Here is a 19589-nt window from a genome sequence, read left to right as displayed (position 1 = left end):
TTATGGGTGTGAATAGGAAAGCATTAGAGACATGGGCCAAACATGGGCAAATAAGACTAACATAGATTGGCATCTTGCTTAGTGTGGACTAGATGGGCCAAAGGGCTTGTTTCCATGCCATATGACTCTATCACCATTAAGGTTAAAGTGTTGGTGGGTTGGCTGGTAGAGTGGGGAGCAAAGAGTTGGAGGTGAGCTTCACAAAGGTGGGAAGCAAGGAGTTATGATTGATATAGTAAGCAACACAAAGACATTCCATGCATGATAAATCCAGCAGAAAAAACGGGAACCTATTTCATTATTCATTCTGTCCTGACAGTAAATGAGAGCAGCTCTATCTCGATAAATGAGAATTTCAAAGCTCTGTACTGTAACATGGGACTCAACCAGCCTTCTCAATGAAAATGCTAATTCATGGTGATTAATCCCTTGTTCTATTCTGTCAACACGAATATTAAACAACTTTCTCTCCTGTGTCGTCGTACATTTGTAATTCCTTTGTTTCAATCCTTTTTCTTGAGAATATACCTACCAGACCTGACAAGCTACATGACTCGATTAAAAAAAATGATTTGCATTTGAAAATTTCTGAGAGTGTTTTAATGCCAATAAAGTAATTCCTTTGAAGTATGGTCCATGCTGTAATGAAGGGAGCACAGCAGCCAATCACTTCAGTTATGTTAACTGAGAAGGAGTATTGGCCGGGGATTCCATGGGAAAACCCATATCACTCCTCATAGAGTAATAGATAACTACCGCACAGAAACAGTCTCTTCAACCCATCTAATCCTGCCTCTGCCCCATATCTTTGATGCCCTGATTAATCCAGAACCTATCAACCTCAGCTTTAAATATACCCAATGACTTGGACTCCACAGCTGTCTTTGGCAATGAATTCCACAGATTCACCACTCACTGATTAAAGAAATTCCTCCCCATCTCTGTTCTAAATGGATGCTCCTTTATTCTGAGGCTGCGCCCTCTGGTCCTAGACTCTCCCACCATGGGAGATATCCTGTCTGCGTACCCTCTATTTAGGCCTTTCGATGGTCAATAGGTTTCAATGAGATCCCTCTTCATTCTTCTAAACTCCCACAGGTACAGGCTCAGAGCCATCAAATGCTCCTCATACATTAACCCTTTTATTCCTGGGATCACTCTCATGAACCTCCTCTGGATCCTCTCCAATGCCAGCACATCCTTTCATAAATAAAGGGCCCAAAGCTGCTCACAATATTCCCAGTGTGGTCTGACAAATGCCTCAGAAAACCACTTAGTCCACCTTATAGGACAAGGGGATCATTGAATAACAGTGGGATAGAATCTGTCCAAGAGCATGGAGGTACAAGCTTTCACATCTTCTGCCCGATGGGGGCTGGGGGAGGAGAGAGAATGTCGAGCCGGATGGCCATGATCCATATCTCTCCAGCCCCTGCCTGTTCATGTGCCCACCTAAATACCTCTCAAACATTGCTAATGTATCTGCTACCACACCTTACCTGGCAGTGCATTCCACGCACCTTTCGCTTGCTGAGTCAAAACCTTGCCTTGCACACCACCTTTAAACATTCCCCACTCTCACCCTAAACGATCCCCTCCACTCTTTGTCCTTTCAAGCTTAGAGAACAGACTGCAAGTATCTACCCTCTGACTGGCTCTCAACTTCCCCTCAACCTCAGAGAAAACAACTCTAGTTTGTCAGCTTCAAGTTTATTGTCACCTGACTGTACATATATACAACCAAACCAGACAATGGTGGCACTGTAGCATAGTGGTTAGCAGACACTTTACAGTACCACCAACCCAAATTCAATTCTCACCACAGTCTGTAAGGAGTTTGTACATTCTCCCAGTGACCACAGAGATTCCTCTGGGTGCTCTGGTTTTCTCCCATAGTTCAAATTGTACCGGTTGATAGGTAAATTGGTCATTGTAAATTGTCCCATAATTAGGCTAGGCTTAAATCGGGGTTTGCTGAGCAGTGCAGCTCGAAAGGCCAGAAAGGCCTATTCTATGCTGTATCTCAATAAGTAAACAGAATTTTTAATGTTCCGCAAAATATATATCACACACAGCACATAGAATAGAAAAGATTACCACAAACAAGTTATTAAACTATAATTCAAAGTAGTGTGCAGCACAGGTAAACAGCTTGTTGTCTTGGTGATGAAACCTCGTTAGTGGCAGGGTATTCATCACTCTTTTCAATCATTATTCATTGTCCTTTTTGCTAATGCTCTCTAATCCATGCAGTGTTCTGGTGAAACTCTTCTGCATGTTCACGCAGGCTTCAACATCCTTCCTACAGCAAGGGGAGCTGGCCCAAGAGGCCTGTGAATGAGCAAGCACAGGGGTGAGACGTGCATAAAAGATGGCTGTGCTTTGGGATTCTGTATTGCACAATGCAGAGTTGAACTTTATCGACAGGCCATCTGAAGGACGTGCATAGCTGACATTTTTTGGGAAACAGTCTTCAATATACTATCAACGCGTTCCAACAGGAAGCGATGGTATCACAGAGATACTGCTTATTTGACAACACACAGTGGGGGATGAGGGAGACCTGTACTCAGAGGATTTACAGAACCTCATGTAAATCCATGTTCGGTGACATCACAAACTCTCAGAAAGAAAGCTTCAATGGTTTATTAACTGCCTCCTGAACCTTGGGATCAGATTGCTGCGTGAGCCTGGTGGTGATATGATCAAGTCTTTTTTTCTCTCTCCCTCACTCTGTAACATATACTTTGTTTAACACAGTTGTTTAGTCTCATGGCCCAGGAGCAAAATTCAAAATATTGTATTCTCCTTTCATGGGGCTCATGACAGCGATTAACTCTGCCTGCTGACTAAGTTCCAAAGGGCTCCAGCCTGCTTTCAGGTAGAAATCAAAGTAATTTCTACCAGTAAGATTTGCAATGAAAATCAAAACAGTGTGAGAAGACAGCCCATAAACACAAGAAATTCTACAAATCCTGGAAATCTTGAGCAACACACACAAAATGCTGGAGCAACTCAGCAGTTCAGGAAGCATCTATGGAGGGCAATGTGTGTGATGGGACAGTGCAGAGGGAGCTTCACTCTGTATCTAACTGTCCCTGTCCTGGGAGTCTGTGATGGGACAGTGTAGAGGGAGCCTCACTCTGTATCTAACTGTCCCTGCCCTGGGAGTGTGTGATGGGACAGTGTAGAGGGAGCTTCACTCTGTATCTAACTGTCCCTGCCCTGGGAGTGTGTGATGGGACAGTGTAGAGGGAGCTTCACTCTGTATCTGACTGTCCCTGTCCTGAGAGTGTGTGATGGGACAGTGTAGAGGGAGCTTCACTCTGTATCTGACTGTCCCTGCCCTGGGAGTGTGTGATGGGACAGTGTAGAGGGAGCTTCACTCTGTGTCTAACTGTCCCTGCCCTGGGAGTGTGTGATGGGACAGTGTAGAGGGAGCTTCACTCTGTGTCTAACTGTCCCTGCCCTGGGAGTGTGTGATGGGACAGTGTAGAGGGAGCTTCACTCTGTATCTGACTGTCCCTGCCCTGGGAGTGTGTGATGGGACAGTGTAGAGGGAGCTTCACTCTGTATCTAACTGTCCCTGCCCTGGGAGTGTGTGATGGGACAGTGTAGAGGGAGCTTCACTCTGTATCTGACTGTCCCTGCCCTGGGAGTGTGTGATGGGACAGTGTAGAGGGAGCTTCACTCTGTATCTGACTGTCCCTGCCCTGGGAGTGTGTGATGGGACAGTGTAGAGGGAGCTTCACTCTGTATCTAACTGTCCCTGCCCTGGGAGTGTGTGATGGGACAGTGTAGAGGGAGCTTCACTCTGTATCTAACTGTCCCTGCCCTGGGAGTGTGTGATGGGACAGGGTAGAGGGAGCTTCACTCTGTATCTAACTGTCCCTGCCCTGGGAGTGTGTGATGGGACAGTGTAAAGGGAGCTTCACTCTGTTTCTAACTGTCCCAGCCCTGGGAGTGTGTGATGGGATAATTTAGAGTATAAACTTCACTGAGTCTGTCCTGGGGGACTTTTGGAAATGAGAAAATGCTCCTTTATGCCCATCTTTGTTTTGGTGATCAGATACATAAGACATAGGAGCAGAATTAGGCCATTCTGCTCACTGAGTCCACTCTGCCATCCATCACAGCTGATTTATTATCCCTCTCAAGCCCATTTTACTGCCTTCTCCCCTTAGAGAGTATCGAGATAAAATCAGACATCTCACCAGGCTCATCTCCTTTCCAAAGGTGGGCATCTTGGAAACAAGAGCTGTTATTACAATCGTTCCTCCTTGTTACTAAACTGGAAAGACTGCAGAGATGATTTACGGGGATTCTGCCAGGACCTGAGAGACTAAGGTTGGACAGGCAAGTACTTTATTCACTGGAGCAGAGGAAGCCGAGTGGTATCATAGAGCAATACAGTGCAGATACAGGCTATTCAGCCCTTCAGCCCAATGTTTGCCTCTATGAGTCTTTGACTCTAAACCATATCCAGGTGAGAAATGTTTGCCTTCATTACAGAACTGTGGGTGCATGAGATCTGAAGAATGATCTAAAATTGGTTTACTGAAAGGAATCGGTTGCACCAATAATCAAAGGACCAATAATCAAAAGACCAAATATCTTCTTCCTCCACCTCTTGCTAACCCTCATTTCCCTGAATGGCAGCTCTGACTAGTTCAAAGCACATTTTGTTGTCTGTGAAGCTCTTTGAGATTCCAGCAGATTATGAAAGGTACTGCATACAGATGCATGTCTTTCTTCTTCTCCTTCTGATGTGAACTCAAGATATGGCAGTGTTCTGTCTTGGTATCTTTCCAATTGCCAATGTGGTCGCGCAGCGCTGACACATCTCTCGCACACGCACAGATCCAAGCAAATGAGCACACTCTCACGCAGTAAAACACATCTGCAGATGCACAACCACACACACACAGTACCAGCTCTTCAGCCCACAATGTTGTTCCAGCCTTCCGAGATCAATCCAGCTCCACCATAGACGGTCCCAAGCCCGGCTGTGAAAGGAGGATGGGGCATCCCATCCTGTATAATCCTGGAGCTACAGAAGATCCAAAGAGCTCATCCCAGGAAGGGGAAGGATCTTTGCCTCGAAGAAAAGTTTGTGTGGTGAAAGCCACGAGACTGATCATCCTTCTAAGAGAGGCTGGCTAAAGAGCCCCTGGCGACGTTACCTTGACACCGGGAAGTTGGACTACACCCCAGGACAACGTGAAAGACTGGCCCAGGACAGAGGACTCTGGTGTCGGCCTATGCCCCAGGAGGGTGATGGGTTATGTATGCAAGATCAATGTAACCCTTACCTCTACATAATCCTCCAGTTTTATCATCCACCTGCCTATCTGAGTTTCTTAAATATCCTGAATGAATCACGAATAAATCATACAAAATATAAACATGTGAATACACATGAAAACACATCAATTTGAGCATATGTACACACCAACAAATGCACAAACACACAGAGTGCTTTATGTGTCCTGTGTTGTGTTATGCTGTGTGCTCCTTGGCCCTGGAGAAATGTTGTTTCGTTCAGCTGAATTCATGTATGATTGAATGACAATTAAGCTTGAACTTGAACTTTCCCAGGATAGGGGAATTAAAAACTAGAGAGCGTACAGCAGGCTTAATGTTAGAGGGGAGAGATTTAGTATGAACTTGAGGGCAGTTGTTTCTTTATACAAACAGTGGTACACATGTGGAATGAGCCGCCAGAGGAAGCAGTCGAGGCAGATACAATAACAACATTTATTAAGCTGTTCAAGTTTAGTTTATTGTCATTTGACCACATACACGCATACCACCAAACGAAACAATGTTCTCTGAACCCATGTATACAAGACACTACAGATAACTCACACACATAACACATAAAGTAATAGTGCCACAAATAAATTAACATTTATGACACAAGTTAAAAAGTGAACAGTCTAACACTACTGGTGCTTCCTACTGGATGAGACCTGAGTGGTGGGAGTGAGATCAGTAGTCTTACAGCTTGGGGGAAGAAGCTGGTTCCCATATCAGCTGTCCTTGTCCTAATGTTACAGTACCTCCTGCCTGCTGGTAGGGGGTCAAAGAGATTGTGGGACAGATGGAAGGGATCACTGACTGTGCTGAGGGCCCAGCGTATGCAAGGCTCCTGATAAATACCTCTTATGGGCGGATGAGATGATCCTATGGTCCTCTCAGCAGTTCTCGCAATACTTTGGAGGGTCTTGCCGCCAGATGACTTGCAATTCCCGTACCAGACGGTGATGCAGCTGGTCAGCTCACTCTCAATGGTTCTTCTGTAAAAGTTGGTTAGAGTAGAGGGCTGGAGAGGGGCCTTGCTCGCATCAATCTCTTCAGGAAGTGATGACGCTACTGTTGTCTCCACTTCCTGAGGAGGTGTTGAGGGACCAGCTGATATCATCCATTATATGCACTGCCAGAAACTTGATGCTCCTAACTTTCTCCATGGAGGAACCGTGTGTGTGCAGTGAGGAATGCTCCTCCTTTTTAAATTCCACTGTCATCTCTTTGGTCCTGTCCAATTGTAATTGCACCATTCAGACTCCAGTTGTTACGACTGCACCATTCTACCAGCCACTCTATCTCCTCTCTGTACGGCATCTTGTCGCTATTGTTGATGAGGCCAACCACTGTTGTCATCAGAAAACGATGATTTGGTTTGAACTGGATCTAGTGGTGCTGTCATGGGTCAGCACTAGGCTGAGCACACAGACCTTGGGAGTGCTGGTGCTCAGCTTGAGGGAGCCAGATATGTTTCTGCCAACGTGGACTGACCCTGGCCTTGCTGTCAAGAAGTCCAGGATCCAGTTACAGAGAGGGGTGTTGAGACCCAGCAAGGACAGTTTACCCACCACCCTCTGAGGGATGACTTCCATTTTAATTGCCAGGGTGTAGTCGATAAACAGCGTACAGGCATATGAGGCACCATTGTTGGATAGTTCCATGGATAGGATAGGACAATTGCAGGCAAATGGCATCTTGGCTAGCATAGACCAGTTGGGCTGAAGGGCCAATTTCCATACAGTATGATTCTATGTTTGACTCACACAAGTGCCCACATGTGTTCTCTCTCTCTCTCACACACACACACACACACACACACACACACACACACACACACACACACACACACACACACACACACACACACACACACACACACACACACACACACACACACACACACACACACACTATTACAGCACCAGTGACCTGGGTTCAGTTCTGCTGCTATCTGTAAGGAATTTATATATCCTCCCCATGACCACGGTTCCCTCCAGGTGCTCCAGTTTCCTCCCACATTCCAAAGACATTTCGGTTAGTAGGTTAATTGGTCACAAATGTGCAATTGGGCGGTGCTGGCTCGTTGAGATGGAAGGGCCTGTTATTGGGCAGTATCTCTGAATAAAAGTAAATTAATACAGATTTAACCAAATAAAAAGAGACAAATAAAAATGATTGCAAACTGACAAACAGACAAGTACCAGCAGAGCCACTCTTCTGCAGGAAGCTGCAGTTGAAACCCAGAACCCTGGCAGTGCCCTTCCCCTGGCATGGGCCCTCACAATGTTGGCTGGGATCGGCCTCAGCTGAACACTGAATAAACCTGCCTTGCGTGGCAAGCTATCGTTGCCTCCTACATTCTCTACAAGTGTGGAGAATTAAGCGGCAGAAAGTCTGTATATTGGAAAAGCAAATTCAGTTTCCATCAGAGAGCAGGATTAGATTACAGCTCTGAACTCACTGAGCAGAAACCACTGCAAGATAAACACAACAGAGAACTTATCCAAGCACATTGTCAAGGCACTGAGGTGTGCACTTTCATTTCCAGTCAATCACGCGTGTGCACGCTCTAAGTGTGAACAAGTTATTTTCTGACAGTGAAAAATTCTAAAGTTAATTAGTGTACTGTCTATGCTGAGGTAGTCATAATGCTGACATGGAGGTTCGTCGTCAAGCTGACTGTGGTAGCTTTAAAGAGTTTGTGACCTTCACCCTGGCACCTTTTGATTTTATAATTGAAACTAGCTTTATTTGTCACATTTACATCGAAACGTACAGTGAAATGTGCCGCTTACTTCAACAACTAACACAGTCCAAATATGTGCTGCGGGCAGCCCGCGAGTGTCACCATATAGAGTAGACAGAGTTTCCCAGGGTAGAAATGTTCAAAACCAGACGGCATGCGTTGAAGGTGAGAGGGACAGGTTCAAGGGGAATGTGAGGGGTAAGTGTGGTGGATGCCTGGAATGTACTGCCTGATATGGTTGTAAAGGCATATACATTGGAGGCTTTTAAGAGACACTTGGATAGGCACATTGATGTACGGAAGATGAAGGGATATAGACATGGTGTACGTAGGAGTGATTGGTTTGGGTATTTTTGATTTTTTTCTTGCTGGTTCGGTACAACAATGTGGGCCAAATGGCCTGTTCCTGTCTATGTTCTATTTCTGGTGCCAATATGCCATGCTGTGAACACAAATCTGTACACCTTTGGGATGTGGGAGGAAATCAGAGCACCCGGAAGAAACCCAGGCGGTCACGAGAGAGTGTACAGACTCCTTACGGACAGTGATGGGAATTGAACCCCAATCACTGATCACTGGCACTGACTACAACACACACCATGCCGTATGAATTTATGCTTGCCACCATCTGACTGTTCACTTGCCAAGGCAACAGACTGAAAGATCTACCATTGGATGCCGTCATTATCCATTCTCAAACTAAATGTAACACAACACCCGTTCGTGAATCAAAATCTGAATCCGGTTTATTGTGTGTAAGATGATGAGAGGCATTGATCGTGTGGATAGTCAGAGGCTTTTTCCCACGTCTGAAATGGCTAACAAGAGAGGGCACAGTCTTAAGGTACTTCGAAGTAGGTATTGAGGAGATATCAGGGGTAAGTTTTTTACGCAGAGGGCGATGCGTGCGTGGAATGGGCTGCCGGCAACGGTGTTAGGGTCTTTTAAGAGACTCCTGGATAGGTACATGGAGCTATGGGTAACCCTAGGTAAGTTGTAAGGAAAGTACATGTTCTGCACAGCACTGTGGGCTGAAGGGCCTGTATTGTGCTGTATGTTTTCTATGTTTACCGACAGATGGGTGGTGTGAAATCTGTCATTTTGCAGCAATACATAAAATATACTATAAATGACAATAAGTGAGCTAAAATGTTGAGTGTGTGACTTCAGGCTCCTTGATGGTAGCAATGAGAAGGGGGCATGTCCTGGATGGTGAGGGTCCTTCACGAAGGACACTGCTTTCCCGAGGCTTTGCATTTTGAAGATGTCCTCAAAGCTGGGGAGGCTAGTGCTCGATGGAAATGGCATATTGTGTACACTTATACACCGTAAAATGTGTGTTTATACACCACCTTTAATGTTATTAATTGCCACGTTGTTCCGCACTAGAATTTGACACTGGTTTATTGGAGGAAGGGGAATGGCAAGGTTTGGGGAGGGAATTTCAGACTGCTACTGACGTATTCATTAACCAGATGTGTGCACAAGAGAACAGAGCAGTACTAGTGGTTCAGGGGCCATTCTGGAGAGTCAGAAGGACAAGACCAAAGAAAAATTGAACAGCAGTTGCAAACCAGGTACAGGCCAAAGCTTCCCTGATTTCTCCGAACAGTGACCTCCTGCCACAGTGTAACCTCGTCCGTCTTTTCCACTGGGGCATTGAAGTTCTACCTGCTCTTTTGAACTACCTTTGTGATCCAATAACAAGCCCCACAAAGGTTGAATAAGTGATTCAGGAAGGTGGGACTGCTACTGACGGTGACTCAGACGGCAACACATTGCAACTCTACATGCCAGGCTGACCGGAGCAAGACCTGAGACCAACCATCATAATACAATGAAGTAATCATACAGTAACACGCACAAAAAGCTGGAGGAACTCAGCAGGTCAGGCAGCATCTATAGAGGGAATAAACAGTCAATGTTTCAGTCTAAGACTGGGAAGGAAGAGGGGAAAAGCCAGAATCAGAAGGTGGGGGTAGGGGAAGGAGGTGATAGGTGAGACCAGGTGAGGGGGAAGGTGCGTGGCTGGATAGGGGAGGGGGGGATGAAGTAAGAAGCTGGGAGGTAATAAGTGGAAGAGGTAAAAGGCTAAGAGGAGAGGAGAGTGGATCATAGGAGAAAGGGCTGGAGAAGGGACACCAGAAAGAGGTGATAGGCAAGTGAGGAAAAGAGTAATAGTAGGTAGGGAGCCAGAGTTGGCGATGGAAAAGAAGAGAAATTACTGTAAGTTAGAGAAATCAATCTCTGTGCTGTCAGGTTCAATGGTTCAATGGTTCTGTTTATTCTCAGAGAGCGTATACAGTTTGCAACCTGAAATAGACATTCACAAAAAACAGAAGAACCCCAAAAAAATGAACGACAGAAAAACATTACAAATCCAAAAGGCAAACGCGAGGAAATCTGCAGATGCTGGAAATTCAAACAACACACACAAAATGCTGGTGGAACGCAGCAGGCCAGGCAGCATCTATAGGAAGAAGCACTGTCGATGTTTCGGGCCGAGACCCTTCGTCAGGACTAATTGAAAGGAAAGATAGTAAGAGATTTGAAAGTAGTGGGGGGAGGGGGAAATGCGAAATGATAGGAGACGACCGGAGGGGTGGGGTGAAGCTGAGAGACAGACAGGTGATTGGCAAAAGTGGTACAGAGTCAGAGAAGGGAAAGGAACATGGGACGGGAGGTCTAGGGAGAAAGAAAGGGGGAGGGGAGCACCAGAGGGAGACGGAGAACAGGCAGAGTGATGGGCAGAGAGAGAAAAAAAAGGGGGAAAAAAGCTAAATATATCAGGGATGGGGTAAGAAGGGGAGGAGGGGCATTAATAGAAGTTAGAGAAGTCAATGTTCATGCCATCAGGTTGGAGGCTACCTAACTTCTTCAGTGTAGGCATCACTGGCAGAGGCTTCGCAGTAGTAAATTTAAAAGGCAAACACGAGGAAATCTGCAGGTGCTGGAAATTCAAGCAGGGTCTCCCAGTGGCCACACATTTTAATTCCATTCCCATTCTGATATGTCTATCCATGGCCTCCTCTACTGTCAAGATGAAGCCACACTCAGGTTGGAGGAACAACACCTTATATACCGGCTGGGTAGCCGAAGGGCCTGTTCTGTGCTCTGCTGCTCTATGCTCTGTGTTGTAGACAGAACAGCTCGAGTGAGTCTGCAGAGATTTACTCATGGGCGAGAGAAATGTCCCCTGCTCCAACCCAGTCGCACGCTGCAGATGTACAACAGCACCCAGGCAAACTGACTCAAGCAGACAGGTAAGCATAGCCCAAGCCCTGCTGTCGGGTGATGAAAGGGACTCACAGAATGCTTACTGCTGTTCATAAAAATTCCTTTTGTCATTCTTCAGAGGGCCTCGCTATCTGCATTGTCATCTGCCAATGTTTTCACATCAGTTCCTTCCACCTGCTCGGGGAGTGTTTTTCATTTCTCTTAAAGGATTTCATACCAGCTGCCTTGAGCTGGGAAGACATGCCCTTTGCTATCTCCCAGCAATGTGCTGTCAACAGGGTGTAATCAGAGTTCCGATAAACACTAACAGACACAACAGTTTCCTCCATGAGCCGACAGGTTGAATGTCACAGCTCCATCAGATATCTTCTCTGTACCTGGCGAGCACCACTCACGGACTCTGTCCATAATACCATAACACATGGCAGAATTAGGCCATTTGGCCCATTTATCTGTCCTGCCATTCGATTGTGGCTGATTTATTAACCCTCTCAGCACCATTCTCCTGTCTTCTTCCCGTAACCTTTGAGACTCTTACTTATCAAGAAACTATCAAACTCAGCCTTTAATATACCCAATGACTTGGCCTCCACAACCGTCTGTGGCAATGAATTTCACAGATTCACTACCCTCTGGAAAGAAATTCCTCCTCATCTCTGTTCTAAAAAGACATCCTTCTATTCTGAGGCTGTGCCCTCTGATCCTCTACTCCCCGGCTATAGGAAACGTCCTCTCCATTTCCACTCTATCTAGGCCTTTCAATATTCGATCGATTTCAAGAAGATCGTTCTTCATTCTTCTAAACTCCAGAGAGTATAGGCCTAGAAACATCAAATTATCTTCATACATTAACTCTTTCACTCCCAGAATCATTCTCTTGAACCTCCCTGGATCCTTTCCAATGCCAGCACATCCTTTCTTAGATAAGGGGCCCAAACCTCTCTCAGTACTCCGTGTGTGGTCTGAATCAAGTCCACCTGTACATTCAATGAGGTGGACCTCATTGTATATAGTTTATGATCATTTGCACTATTGTTTTTGTTTGCTTTTAATTCTGTACGGCGAGAGCTCAGGGAAACCGGCATCAAATTCCCTGTATGTGTCCTCATACTTGGCGATAGTAAAGGATTCTGATTCTGATTCTGAACAATGCCTCATATATCCCTGCATTCATGCCATGCTATTACAGTTCAGGGCATCGAGTCCAATCCCGGCATCCACTGTAAGGAGTCCCCGTGGAATGCATGAGTTTTCCGTGGGCCTGCGGATCCTCCCACAGCCCAAAGACATACTGGGTAGGTGAACTGACCACTGTGCATTGTCCCATGAATAGGTTACAGTTAAATTGGGGTTATTGGGGGTTGCTGGGTTGGTGCAGCTTGAAGGGCAGATAGGGTCCTATTCTGCACGGTGTCTCAATAAGGAGAGGCTGGACAAACCAGGGCTGCCTTCTCTGATAATTACAACAGATTCTACAGATGCTGGAAATCCATAATGTGGGTCCAGATGAAGGGTTGACTCTTTATTTGATACTGCCTGACCTGCTGAGTTCCTCCGGCATTTTGTGTGGGATCACCACTCTGTGGGATAATGCAGACTCCCACTGCAGACCACTGGATAGTAGTCTTGAACAAAATGATCATATTTGCCCCCACACCACCCCTGACTGCCCATTCCACACACCCAGAACACATTCCTCCTTTAAATTATCCCACACCCCATCTTAAATCACTTTGTGGTATTTCACAATTCAACCCTGGCAAAAGATTCTAACTCTCTATGCCATCTATGCCTTTTATAACCTGTCCTTATAGCTCATTTCATCTGATCTAAGCAGCATTCTGACAAACTTCTTTCTGTAGCCCTTCTGAGGATATCACAACTGTCCTTCAATAGGGTGTGCTGAATAGCACACAATATTCCAAGTGCAACCTAATCACCCTCTCCAAGGGCAGGGACAGTTAGATACAGAGTGAAGCTCCCTCTACACTGTCCCATCACATACTCCCAGGGCAGGGACAGTTAGATACAGAGTGAAGCTCCCTCTACACTGTCCCATCACACACTCCCAGGGCAGGGACAGTTAGATACAGAGTGAAGCTCCCTCCACATTGTCCCATCACACACTCCCAGGGCAGGGACAGTTAGATACAGAGTGAAGCTCCCTCTACACTGTCCCATCACACACTCCCAGGACAGGGACAGTTAGATACAGAGTGAAGCTCCCTCTACACTGTCCCATCACACACTCCCAGGGCAGGGACAGTCAGATACAGAGTGAAGCTCCCTCTACACTGTCCCATCACACACTCCCAGGGCAGGGACAGTCAGATACAGAATGAAGCTCCCTCTACACTGTCCCATCACACACTCCCAGGGCAAGGACAGTCAGATACAGTGAAGCTCCCTCCACATTGTCCCATACACATCGAGGACAGCTCAGGTTGGATGCAGCTCTCTTTGTGTTAGAGAGTTATGATAAAACAGTATCTTTGCAGACAAACCACATGTTATAGATTAGTTTACTAAATCGAGACACCAACAGCTTTTAAATTGCAAATATATCACAATCCTATTTTCTGTCATACCAAAGGTCAGGGTGGTTGGTGATGAAGCTGTGGTCTGAAGGGTGCTGGATAATGAGAATCCTTTGGCAGACAACTGCCTCGAAAGGTCAGCAGTCAGGATGCTGAAAGGGTTTCCAAATGCTATCTGTTAGTTTTATTGTTTCTTTCTCAGCTTAAGCTTTCTCATGTTTTCCTTCTCGCCCTCCACTGAGTGTGGCGACACTACTCGGCAACAATTGGACTATTGCAGGTTTGTTCTTGCCAATGTCCCATGCAGCATCTGTCTACAGGTCGTATCACTAATAGACTCCAATATATTTACTGTACCTTTCTTTCCCTTCCTACGGTCCACTCTCCTCTCCTATCAGATTCCTCCCTCTCCAGCCATACCCTCTGCCATTATGCTCTATAATGAGTCAACCTATAGCTGAGGAAGTGATGACCACCCCCTGTCTTGTCAGGCTGTTTGTAGTAACTTATTTTTTATTCTTTCTACTTCTCTTCTAATATTTATATCTGTGCACTTGCAATCTACTGTGACACTAATTTCTTTTGCGATCAATAAAGTATCTTTCAATCTTTCCCTTACCTTTTTATTCTGGCATCTTCCCCCTTCCTGTCCAGTGCTGAAGAAGGGCTTTGGCCCAAAACATCACCTGTTTATTCATCTCCATAGATGCTGCCTGACCTACAGAGTTCCTCCAGCATTTAGTGTGTGTGATACTTCAGATTCCCAGTATCTGCAGAATTTCTCATGTCTACATTTTTTTGATTTTTTTTGTGTTTCTGTAAATTTTCTGTTATCCAGTATGTGCCTTGTGTGGTGTATGACTGTTGGTACTGTGCTTTGCACCTTGGCCCTGGAGTAACACTGTTTCATTTGGAGGTATTCATGTGTGGTTGAATGACAATTAAACCTGAACTTGAACTTGATCTGTGTCTCTGTCATTGTCTTCCTATTGTTCTGTCAACTTTCTCCCTCTCCCTTTGCTTCTACTGGTCTCACAATCCTGTAGAAAACCAGTCAGCCCATTGTCTCCATATTAACCCATTTACCTACCACTGCCTCTATCTCCTTCTTGGCAGAGATATGATGAACAGTCTGTATCAATTTCCCAGGGAAGAAAAGTCGAGTACTCAAGTGTATATTAAGATGAGAGAGGAAAAGTTTAAAGGAGATGTGTAGGGCATGTATTTTTTTCTTTCTACACAGGGAGTGGTGGGTGCCTGGAACTCATTGCCAGATTTGATGGCGAAGATAGATACAACAGTATGTTGAAGTTATATAAGAAATTTGTGAGGCCTGATCTGGAGTATCGTCTGCAGTTTTGGTCACCTACCTACAGTAAAGATATAAATAAGGTTGAAGAAGTGCAGAGAAAATTTACTAGGGTGTTGCTGAGTCTGGAGGACCTGAGTTATAGGGAAAGACTGAAGAGATTAGAACTTTATTCCTTGGAACATAGAAAACTAAGAGGAGATTTGATAGAGATATACAAAATTATGAGGGGTGTGGCTAGGGTAAATGCAAGCAGGCTTTTTCCACTGAGGTTGACTGGGATTACAATCAGAGGTCATGGGTTAAGGGTGAAAGGTGAAATGTTAAATGGGAACATGAGCGGAAACTTCTTCACTCAGAGGGTGGTGAGAGTGTGGAACGAGCTGCCAGTGGTGTGTGTGAGCTCAATTTCAATGTTTAAGAGAAGTTTGAATAGGTATATAGATGGTAAGGGTATTGAGGGTGTGATCCCTGTACAGGTCAATGGGATTAGGCAGTTCAAATGGTTTCAGCATGGATTAGATGAGCCAAAGGGCCTGATTCTACGACTCTGGTTCTGTTTAAGCAGTTGTTAGAAAGCCACATGAATATGCAGGAAATAGAGAAATACGGATTATGCAGGGATTCCCCGATCTTTGAATCCCTCTGATTCCACTGAGGAAGCTGAGGGCAAATGTCTGCAAGTCCTTGAGTCCACTGAGGCAGGAGGCCTGTGCTGGGGTTAGAGGACTGTGTATGTATGTGGGAGGGTAGTTAGGAGGGAGGTACGGCGTTTGTTTCAACGGTGTCATTTCGTTGCTTGGCATGTTGTGTTTTGTTGTTCTGCCAAGCATAGTCTGACTGGCACGTTGGCACCAGCATGTGTGGCAATTCTTGCAGGCTTCCCCCCAGCTCATCCTTGGGTGTGTTGGTTGTTAACACAAAGAACTCATTTCACTGTATGTTTCGATGTACCTGTGATCGATAAATCTGAATGTGAATCATGCGTAGGCAGAAGGACCAATTTAATTTGTCATCATGTTCAGCACAGGCATTTGTGGGCCGAAGGGACTTCTCCTGAATTGTACTCTTCTATGTTCTAATCCAGAGATGTGAGTTCAAATCTCCCCATGGGACTTGCAGAATTAAAATTCAGTCTTACTATGGTATTTAAAATTTAAAACTCATTGTTGGTCAAACTCATCATCTTCACTACTGTCCATTATGTGAAGAGGCCTGACCATGCTTACCACTGGCCTACATGTGACTTCCAGACCCATCACAGTGGTTCATTGTCAAATGGTCCAGCAAGCCATCCCACCCTGTTTAAGGGCAGTTTGGGATGGGGCAATAAATGCTGGCTTTTCTCAAATACTGATGCAGGAACAGGAGGACCTCTTAAAGCCACATTAGAACATAAAATGTAAATCAGTAGAGCATACTACAGGCACTTCAGCCCACAAAGTTATGCTGACCCTTTAACCTAATCTAAAATCAATCTCACGAATCTCAGGGTTGTATATGGTGACATACGTGTACTTTGATAATAAATTTACTTTGAACCATCCCTTCCCTCTCACCTAGTCCTTTATTTTTCTGTCATCCATGTGCCTAACCAAGAGTCTTTTAGACACATGCATGATAGTGGAACATACTGCCAGAGGTGTTGGTACACAGTGTTTCTGCTCTACCTCCAACCTGGCAGCTTGTTCCACACACCACCACTCTTTATGTAAAAAACCTAACTGACATCCACCCTATACTTTCTTCCAAACACCTTGAAATTATGTCCTTTCATATTAGCTATTCCTGCCCTGGAGAAAGGTCTCTGGTTGTCCTCTCTATCTCTGCCTCCTATCATCTTGTACACCTGAATTGTCTTTGCTTCAAAGATTAGAAGGGGCTAGAATCAAATCAACACAGACAAAATGCTGGAGGAACTCATCAGATCAGGCAGCAACTATGGAAATGAATAAGCAGTCAACGTTTCAGGCAGAGACCCTTCTTCAGGACAGGAAAAGGAAAAGAGGAAGATGGCAGAATAAAAAAACATTGACAGGAAGGGAAAGAGGACCAGCTAGAAAGTGATAGTTGAAGCCAGGAGTGGGGAGTCAATTAGGAAGCTGGGAGGTGATAGGTGACAGAAGAAGGAATCTGATAGGAGAGGAGAGTGGACCAGGGTTGAACTGGAAGGAGGAGTTGCTTCAGGGGGAAGTGATAGGCAGGTGAAGAGAAGAGGTAAGAGGCCAGAGTGAGGAATTGAAGAAGTGAACAGGGGGAATCAAATTGTTTGTTTCTGTGGCACAGTGGAGCCTTCTTCCTTCTCCCAACCCTTCACGTCTGGCCAACTTTCCCTCCTGTAGAGGAACAACACAGTAAATGACCTTGAGACATTCGACAGTAGAATATACTCAAGACAGGCCAATGCTCCAAACCCCTAATGACAGGACCCGAATCTTTCTCTGATCTTGGTAGTAACTTATTTCATAAATCAGCCACCCCAACACTGGTTTCTTTCCAGAAGGAGTGATGTTTCTTTCCACTGAACTTCACCCTATTAGAAACAGACAGCATTCATCACTGCAGATTTAAAGTGGGTTATTCAGACAGCACAATGTTTCTGGTAATTTGGTTCCATGAATAACGGACTGTCCCTGTTTTGTCTGAGTGGTATCTCAACTGTTTGAGCTTCTGACTAAAAACTTTACAAGTGACAGATTGATAAAATGCCTGGAAAGGCATCAAGAGACACAAAAAAAATGGATTCAGGAGCCGGGGAGGGGAAGAGTTGGTGTGGAATTGGAGAGGATGGGATGGGAGTGTGTGGTGTTGGACGTCAGAGAAGGGAGTGAAGCAAATCCTAGAATGGTGTATTTCGCTAAGTAGCCATGATTCGTTGCCAGCTCTTGAGTTTTGCCATGAACTTCTCCATCTCTGTTACATAGGCGTTTGCATAGTGAGCATGGGGAACCTTGTTCACTTAGCAACAAAACATTATCCATGAGAGAACAGAGAGAGCTTGTATCGATTGGGTGACAAAGTCCCGACCTCTTCCTGAATTCTTAAAGGCTCTCAGTGAATCCTTGGGGACGGTCTGAAGCTTTCAAATGTTTCCAAAATACCACAACAATTAGATTTGGCCATTGCTTGTTGCAACAGTGCTTGGAGAATTTTGATTAAACCAAATTTAGAAATGGAATGTAATAACAAGAAAGGTTTACATTTCTGTAGCATTTTCCCTATCCTTGAAAAATCACAAAATGCCTCAAAGCTAATGCAGTACACTTTAACTGTAGTTTAAAACAGGTACAGAGAAATACATAAACACAGGAAATTCTACCGATGCTGGAAATCCAGAGTAACACACACAAAAGCTGGAGGAACTCAGCAGGTCAGGCAGCATCTATAGAGGGAATAAATAGTGGACATTCCTGGCTGAGACCCTTCATCAGGATTGGAAAGGAAGAGGACAGAAGCCAGAAGAAGTTGGATGGAGAGGGGGCAGTACAAGCTGGCAGGTGATAGGTGAGACCAGGTGAAGGTGGGCAGGTAAAGTCAGAAACTGGGAGGGGATAGATGGAAAAGGTAAAGAGGCATTCCTCTATGAATATCTCAATATGCTGGGAGACCAATGGGTTTCAGGCAGACCAAAGGTGCCTTTCACCAATTTGATGATCTTCCTGCAGCTTTTGATGGGTGTGTGTCCGTCTGTCCCTGGGAACAGCTTGTGAAGGCATTACAGATCAGAGAGTTAGAGATCCGAGGTATATGAAGAGTATGCCAGTCTATGAGAAAGTGAAGTGTTGACAGTAAGTGATCTCATCAAATAGACCCAGAGGGCTATCATTATCCGGCCTGCTGTGTCTGGGTCCCATCAGCCGGAGTCTAGCCACCCCTCCTCTTGCCATTTCAGGAAGCGGAGGGACAAATGAGGATGGCAGTAACATATCTGAACCCAGCTGAGGTTGGTTAATTTTTATTTATTTATTTAGAGATACAGCGTGGACCAGGGCCAATGATCTAACCCCAGTAACTCATCTATTTAACCCTAACCTAACCACAGGACTATTTACAATGACCAATTAATCCACTAACCGGTACGTCTCTGGAATATGGAAGGAAAATGAAGCACCCTGAGGAAACCCACTTGGTCACAGAGTGCAACGTACAAACTCTTTACAGACAATGCTGGAATTGATCTCTGAACTGTAGGAGCATCACGCTAATCAGTGATGCCCAAATGAAAGACCATTTCTTGATCAATGGATTTAACGTTTACACCCATCGTCTTGACTCTTATCTCATTAAATATTATGATTATTCACTTTACTGGGAGGTTAGATACCTAATTTATAAGCTACCCTTTTGGTCTCTCCTCTCTCTGCAACAACAGGGATATAGCCCAAATTCTTGACCTTTCTCCAGTCAGTGGCATATCTTTACCACACAATATTCTATCTCCTGAACAAGATCA

At 45.1% G+C, this 19589-nt stretch overlaps 1 protein-coding gene across 5 annotated transcripts in view; it reads right to left on the bottom strand.

Annotated features, from left to right (window-relative positions):
- robo2 (roundabout, axon guidance receptor, homolog 2 (Drosophila)) overlaps positions 1-19589 on the bottom strand; it is a 1389008-nt gene that overhangs the window by 542978 nt on the left and 826441 nt on the right. The gene's annotated exons all lie outside the window — the stretch shown is intronic.

This window comes from Hemitrygon akajei, chromosome 5, assembly GCF_048418815.1.
Source record: "Hemitrygon akajei chromosome 5, sHemAka1.3, whole genome shotgun sequence".
Taxonomy (NCBI): Eukaryota; Metazoa; Chordata; class Chondrichthyes; order Myliobatiformes; family Dasyatidae; genus Hemitrygon; species Hemitrygon akajei.
Note: the sequence above shows the minus strand (reverse complement) of the source record. Positions and strands in the feature narration are given on the sequence as shown.